The sequence below is a fragment of the Otolemur garnettii genome, unplaced genomic scaffold, assembly GCF_000181295.1.
Source record: "Otolemur garnettii isolate 467f Iridium unplaced genomic scaffold, OtoGar3 scaffold00024, whole genome shotgun sequence".
NCBI classification, from domain to species: Eukaryota; Metazoa; Chordata; class Mammalia; order Primates; family Galagidae; genus Otolemur; species Otolemur garnettii.
The window spans coordinates 19,234,077-19,242,079 of record NW_003852419.1 but is presented as its reverse complement, the minus strand read 5'-3'; the positions used below and the strand labels follow the sequence as shown (position 1 = coordinate 19,242,079).

At 47.0% G+C, this 8,003-nt stretch overlaps 1 protein-coding gene across 1 annotated transcript in view; it reads right to left on the bottom strand.

Moving 5' to 3' along the window:
* The window catches only part of B3GNT2 (UDP-GlcNAc:betaGal beta-1,3-N-acetylglucosaminyltransferase 2), a gene marked incomplete at its 3' end in the record, with an annotated part of 26,376 nt that extends 20,463 nt beyond the window's left edge, over positions 1–5,913 (bottom strand). Inside the window, exon 1 of the mRNA XM_003787998.3 lies at positions 5,666–5,913. The remainder of the gene's footprint in view (positions 1–5,665) is intronic.
* Between the last annotated feature and the right edge of the window lie 2,090 nt (positions 5,914–8,003).

Sequence of the window (8,003 nt, the reverse complement as noted above, 5' to 3'; positions counted from 1 at the left end):
AAAAAAAAAAAAAAAAATAGGAGATCAACTATCAACAAATACTACATCTTATTTAAGTCAAATACTATATCAACAAAGTGTCAACGAAGATTTGTCTTTTAAATTTTAATGAAAAGCTTATAAAACTCGTATAATGAAATGGCTTGTTTAAAGACAAAAGATATAGTGGCCTTAGTTATTACCCTTTTAAAAAAATAAAACAGCTGGGCATCCGTAGCTCAGTGGTTAGGGCACCAGCCACATGCTCCAGGACTGATGGGTTCGAACCAGGCTCAGGCCTGCTAAACAAACAACAACAACAAAAAAATTAGTCAGGCATTGCGGTGGGCACCTGTAGTCCCAGCTACCAGGGAGGCTGAGGCAAGAGAATCACTTGAGCCCAAGAGTTTAAGGTTGCTGTGAGCTATGACATCCACCACACTCTACCAAGGGCGACGATGTGAGACTGTCTCAATAAAAAAATTAATAATAACAAAATAAAGGGGGGGGGAACTTGATGTTAGGCACAGTGCTAGTTATTTTAGGTTTATCATTTACATTAATTTTCCCAGCAAATCTGAGATAGGGCTTTATTCCCCCCGTTTCACAAATGAGAAAACAGGCTTAAAGAGGCTATGTAACTTGTCTATTGTCACACAGTAAGTGGCAAAAATAGACCTTAAGTCCATTTCACAAAAAACTACGCACTGTTATGATTCTGTGATTCCACTTATATGAATTATAAGGACAGGCAAAACCACAAATCACATCTATGATGACCTAATTAGTAACAAGAAAGGGGGAAAGGAAACGTCTTCATACTGAAAATGTTCTACTTTTTGATCTGGGAGCTCATGCTTAATATTAGCAATTCATTCATTTTATTCAAGTTAAAAACTCATCAGATAGATTCCAAGTTCCTGCTCTTAACCACTAAATCACCACAAAGCCAACCTGATAGAATCTAGCCACACTCTACAGCATGTCCCAAAAATGCCCCCAAAGTCACCATACACACAGAAAAATGGGAAACTGAAACTAAATGTATTTTTATTTACAAACTATTCATTACAAAATTTTAGAAAACATTTACAACATTCCCACCTCTTCGTAAAGTTTTGTAACGAACAGTTTGTAAATAAAGGTACATTTAGCTACAATTTCCCATTTTCCCTGTGTTTGACAATTTTAAGGGAGACTTTTGGGATACCCTGTAGAATTGATTAGTTTGGATTATCAGTTTTTCAGGTAAGCAACTGACATCCAAATCAACTCAGGGTGAAAACATCTGAGCAATAAACCTGTTTTAAAATGCCACAGAACAAGAACTGGGAAGTATTAATTTCCTGGCTACTGGGACTTTCTTTTCTGTAACTACATCAGAATTAAAAATAAATAAATAAATAAACTTAACCCTACTAGAAGAATGTTTATAGATACACAGAAAATAAAGTGTAATGTGATTCTTAAAGCTATGAAAATGCCTAAATCTAAAATTACACAAAATATCTCAATATATACTACATACTATGACTCTGTCGACAATACCAATCTCGAAAAAAGCTTTAATTCTGTTACAAAAATTAAGACCAAGCAAGAAGATAAAGCCCATGGGTAAAGGACAACAAAGAGTGAGGGGCGGAAATCTTAACTGTAAAAGTTGTAACAAATAGAAAACTCGGTACAAATAACTTTCTCCAGAAGTAAAGTAACTGTGCCACATATGCCCTAATAAATTCTCCACCAAGTAACAAGTTCTGGCTGACGCTGTGTTCAGACTGACAAAGCCTCATCACCAGAGGGTGATGATGAAATCATTACATCAATTCTCTCAAAGCCTTACCCCACACATACACACACTTCTTATTCAAACAGTAATTGCCTCTCCAGAGAGAAATTTATTCAGCCTACAATTTGGAGACAGCTTAGCAAGTACCTAGTAACAGTAATCTCACTTTAAATGGTAAAGAGATGGATCCACACCTGTTGCCTCTGCTGTCTTCTTTCTTTACTGGGTGCTGTTCATTATACAGCCAGGAAACACTTACCACTTCCAGAGCCTTGGTTAATTCATGTTTTAACCTTTGGTACACACCAAAAATATTAGGCACTTGAATGAAATGGCTTTAGTTTCCCCTGAGCTTTTTTTTTTTTTTTTGAGACAGAGCCTCAAGCTGTCCCCCTGGGTAGAGTGCCATGGCATTACAGCTCACAGCAACCTCCAACTCCTGGGCTCAAGCGAGTCTCCTGCCTCCGCCTCCCAAGTAGCTGGGACCACAGGCGCCCGCCACAACGCCTGGCTATTTTTTGGTTGCAGCCGTCATTGTTGTTTGGCGGTCCGGGCTGGGGATTCGAACCCACCACCTTAGGTGTACGTGGCTGGCGCCTTAGCCGGTTGAGCTATAGGCGCCGAGCCTCCCCTGAGCTTTTAAACGAAAGACCAAAAGGTCTTTTACGAGAATTTTTTAGTACTGGTAATACACGCACCATCATCAGGTGTGTTGCAATAGGTTACGTAACCGAATATTACCTCTGTGGAAAGATCTCAATGTTTATAAAAGTAACCATAGGCATTTATAAATTTTTAAAGTCTTTGTAACAGACTGTCCAATAAAACTGTCAAAAAAACTAAATAGTAGTCAAATATTGTGTCCATTAAGCAAATTAGAAAGAATGAAAACACTGAGCCAGTAGTCAAGTAATGGGCCTCTGCTTCAGGCCCATTAACAGCTGGGGGTCAGCATCCCTAAATTATGGTTTTCAAAAAGCCCCAGAAATTGCTAAAAATATTAAAAGCTATGTTTCAAAGTTTCTTTGAGAAACAAAGGATTCACCTTCTCCCTTATTCCTGTATCAGCCGAAAAAGCCCCACACATTTCTCTCCAGTGCATCTTAGCATTATAACAATCATGAAAACAAAATGATTATTTTTTTGGATCCTCACTCATTTCCTAATGTAACTCTTTTTAAAAAAAATAAACACACAATTTGAGCAATATAGTGAAAATCAACTATCCTATTTTTAGCATAACTTTAGTATATTAGAACCAGAGAAATCTAAATCATGATTTTTGTTTAAACAAAGAAATTTCCAAAGCTGGAAACTATCTACATACTCAACCCTCCATCAGAAGCCCAGAAAAAAAAAAAAAATCATGATTTGTTCTTTTACAGCAAGCAAACTATGTTTATTTTCTTCAAAAAACTACCCCATTCTTTGGATTTTAAAACCCTGCTGTCTGCACCAATTTGGCTGACTTCAGCCTCAAACAGACAAATCTAAACGATTCTCAGCGGGTTACCATCTTTGGTAAGGGGACATTGTGAGCTAGGAGTAACTTCTACATTGATTACAGCAAAGGCCCACTACTTCTTATGATGCTGTACTAGAAGTCTGGTGAACATTCTATTTGTCCTCAAAAACAATCTTATAGAGTAGACACTACCATCCAAAATCCAGATATGGAAAATGAGACCAAGATAAAAACATCATTTGCCCAACATCACTGAATAGCATATGGCAGAATCAAGACGAACGAATGGTGAGGATGGGAACTTGGTACGTTTTCTGGAGAAGTAGGCCTTTTATCATACATGTGCCATCTGCGCCTTCCTAGTCCCAGAGCCCGCCCTGTAGGCCACCTTCTTAACCATCTCATCACCTCCACAAGTACAAATGAAGAGCACTGAGCCCTTACCATGGGCGAGGAAAGTCTCAAAGCAAAAGGCAACATTCCAGATCCAGCATGGTGGCTCACACCTGTAATCCTAACCCTTTGGGAGACCAGGGAGGGCTGACTGAGGCCAAGGAATTCAAGACCAGCCTGAGCAATAATGGGACCTTGTTCCTATAGTACAAAAAATAAAAAATTAGCCGGGAATGATGGTGCTTGCTTGTAGTTCCAGCTATCTTGGAGGATCACTTGAGCCCAGGAGTTTGAGGTTGCAGTGAGCTATGACGCCACTGCTCCCTAGCATGGGCAGCAGAGCAACACCCTATCTCAGAGGGGAAAAAAAAAAATCCAAACTAAAAAAGCAGTTTCAAACAGAAGATCTAATGATAAACACATTTGTAAAGGCTGGGCAGGGTGGAAAAGGTTTATTCAAATTACTTGAGCTCTATAGGGCTCCTGGTACTTCTCTTAAAATCTAATCCGTTTTAAGACCACATGGGCTCTGTGTAAAACTCTCCCAAATTCCACCAGGCTTAATAACTTCTATTCAAAAGAAACAGAAGCCCGCAGCTAGAACAGTGGGAAGTGACTGTCCTACCCTGTCTGTCCTCCCGCTGGGTCAGCTGTCAGACCTGCTTGGGCGCGACCAGGAGCCTGCATGGGAACCACAGCTGGGCTCGGCCAGGGTCCCCCCCTTCCTACTCCCAGTGTCTTCCTAGTCCCAGAGCCGGCCCTGTAGGCCACCTTCTTAACCATCTCATCACCTCCACAAGTACAAATAGTTACATTGGAAGAATTTGTTGTAACAAGTAGAAGCCCATATTCATCACCGGATTCGCAATCTGCTTTCTACTGCTAAGCTGCAACAAAGAAAGGGCAGAAGAATATGGTTTAATTAACTGTTATAAACAATCGTGCGGTGAAGTGAAGTTGAGGTGGTTGCTGGGGGCCACGTGGGCTGTGGGAGCAGAAACAAATAAGCCATCCCTACGTTTAGACTGGACAGAGTCGTCTAGCCAACCCAGGTTATAAATGTACATATTATTTTTAAAGATGAGCGTTCATGCTGTGACACTTGTAGAAAGTCTCCGCGTGATGGGGAGACATCGAGTTCTGCAGCTTCCCAGCCCCGAGTGTAAAATACCTTGGCCTGGAAATTAACAAGGTGACTCCGTGACTTTTCCCTCCAGAGGGGCCTGCCTGCCTTCCCTGGGCGGCCGCCAGATGCGCCCCCGCAGGGCCCCCTTGCCTGCCCACCCGCCACTAAGCGTTTAGCAGCTACCGGCTCCAGGCGCTCCCTACCCCGGCAACACCCCAACCCGGCCCCCACCCCCACCGTCTCCGGCAAGCAGCCTGGTTAATCATTCAACGCCGACGGCGTGGAATTTTTTTTTTTTTTTTTTAGAGGTCAAACCAAAAGATTCTCCCTAAGTTTTGCAGAAACCGGTCTTTGGGGACCTGGAGACAGCAGTGGCAAGCGATTGGGGGTGGGGAATAGCAGCCTGCGGCTCTCTGGCTCACAAAACACCTGATCTCCCATGCGGCACAGGATAGCAGCGCAGTGCGAGGGTGGGGTGCGAGGGTGCGAGCGAGAAACCGCGCACGGCCCCCTCCCCAGCACACGCGTGTGCCCCAGATGGGAAGGCCTGGCCGCAGACGCCCCTTCCCAAAGCCCGCATCACCCCGGCGTGGGATCCCCCGGAAGTTGGGGTGCAGCGAGGAGGGGAAACGTCCTCGGGGTGGGTGTGCAATGGGGCAAGCAGCTCTCCCTCCGGGTTGAGAAAGGGGGCGAGGACATGGGGAAAGGAGGGGGAAGCTTAAATGGGGCAGGAGGCACCTAGGAATCTCTTCGCTATGAAGCCGGAACCGGAGAGGAACCGGGTGTGGGGCAAGAGGGGGTTCAGAGGGCTGAGGAGCCGGGAGGTGAGGAGGGCGGGCAGAACGGGCTCGCGAGGACCGAGAGAAGGGAGAGAGGAGGATGGCTGCGAGGGTGCCCTCCCGCCCGGCCCTACCTTGTCCAGGAGCAGTTCCAGCTCCGCTGGGCGGGGGCAGGGGCGGGAGATCGCGGCCGCATCCACGTCCCGGCCGCTCCGCGCGGCTCAGCCCGGAGACCGCCGCCTCTCACGCCCCATGCGCGGCGCTCGGGACTGGCGGCCCGGCGGTGCGGGCAGTGGGGACGGCTCCGGCTCGTTTCTCCTCCCGCACTTGTTGCCACCGCGTCCGCTGCGCCTCACTCCGAGCCCAGGCTCCCGGCTCTGCTGCCGCCTCGGGGCACCCGCCCCGATCCCGCCCCCGCCCGGCGCGCCAATCAGGCCCGGCGCCGCCCCTCGCGTCACCTCCCAGTCTGCTCGCTGCCCGGCGCCCCAAGTTTTGGAAAGGCTGGGTTTCCTCCGGTTGGCTATTCGGCTCCCAGGACCCGCCTGGACCTGCGCTCCCCAATGTTTCCTGGAATCCTCGGTTCCACGCACACATCTGGAAAGCAAAGGGTTAAGCTGGGGAAAGGGCACCTCCAGGAAGTAGAGCCCCCGGAAAAACCAGGCAGCTCCAAACTCCCGAAAAGTATTCTAAGTCAGGTCTCACCTAATCCCTCCAGCTGCACTTAGACCCTCATGCTGTCCGCTAGATACTGGGGGACTAAGTACGTCGCCTGGAGAGGACTTCAGGGACCTTTATGGCCGGAACAGTTTGTGAGTGGATCTAGACCGACCCTGGCTGCCCTTCAAGTGCCGGGGCACGGGTCCACCGTGGCAGGGGGATGAGGGGAAAATCAGGGCCAAAGGGGGACCTGCCCTTCACCCCCTGCCCGCCCAGTACCGGCGGCCACCTCTTAGGCACCCAAGGCCTAGGGTAGGGTCCTGCTTGGCGCTGCCACCGGGTTTATAAAGCCATCCAAGACATTGAGGGAAGGGTGGAGTCGTTAGTTCTTCTCCTGATGTCAGGCAGAAGGGTTTCCTCGAGGTCCCACGGCAGTCTCAGGAAGCCGGAAATGCAAGAAGATGCCGGAGCGCTGGGCCGGGAACAGCGCAGCGGTCCGAGGGGCAGGGCGGATACCTAGGCGCGGCCTACAGGGCTGAACTCTGACTCCCTCCCTACCCCTCTGGGCTCCGCGGGCAGAATATGCCTTAGTGCTAAGCACACCCTAGCCCACCAACGCGCCCTCCTAGCCCAGCGTTCCTGCCTGCTTCCCAGAGCACTGCTTTCCCGTGTGAGTCCGAGCCGCAGTTAACACAACTTTGGGTCCCACAGGTAAGCCCGGCGCAACGGGACGGAGGAGTTACCCTGGTTTGACAGGCCCGGCTCTGGCCTCGAGGCCAGCATGAGCTCGGCGACGAAGCAAGCCCCTCCTTCCCTTATGTCCTTATCGCTGGGGGTTGAAAGCGCTCCCTTCTAGATAATTGGACGGAGGAATTAAGTACAACCACCCAACTATTTGCATTTTTCCAAAGGCTCTCTGATGCACACTTAGCCGAATGCTAATGTAGGAATTTCAAGCACCTGTGAGCTCAGCCACTTTTAACTCTAGGTCAAAGAGGAGCAGGTTGCTGCTCAATGCACAGAACCATAAGGGTGCGGTCCTCCAGAAACAGGAATTCTGAGTCAGTGGATTTGGAAATGTCATGATCTGCAGTCTTCAGACCTTTTTGCTTTTATGTTGGTCTTATGATTCTCCTTTGACTGCAACATAAAGTCCAAGAAACAAGTCAGATTTTTGTGTATTCATAGAAAAAAGTGTCTGGAAAGATGCAAACCAGCAGTTAACCATGGCTACCCAGGTGTGGGATTGGGGTGGAGGAAAGAGAGAAGATTAATTTTAGACTTTATTGACTTTGGATTTTGTACTTTTCCAGTTACATTTACTTTCATAATTTAGAAAGCTAATAAAACTTTTTTTTTTGGGGGGGGAGACAGTCTCACTATGTTGCCCTTGGTAGAGTGCGGTAGGGCCACAGCTCACAGCAACCTATAACTCTTGGGCTTAAGTGATTCTCTTGCCTCACCCAAGTAGCTAGGACTACAGGTGCCCGCCACAACGACTGGCTATATTTTTGGTTGTAGTTGTCATTTGTTGTTTGGCAGGACTGGGCTGGATTCAAACACGCCAGCTGCGGTGTAAGTGGCTGGTGCCCTAGTCGCTTGAGTTATAGGCGCCAAGCCTAATAAAACATTTTTAAAGAAACAGATGCTGGAATTTTTTTTAAAAGCTCTACATAAAGTATAAATTAATAGTAAATTAAGCCTATTTATTTTATTCTCTGTTAAAATAATTTTTGAGTCCATTATCCTTGGTTTAAATAGGTATCTCTAGGCTGCTGGTCTGATTTTTAAATGCAGTGATGGGACAAAGCTGAC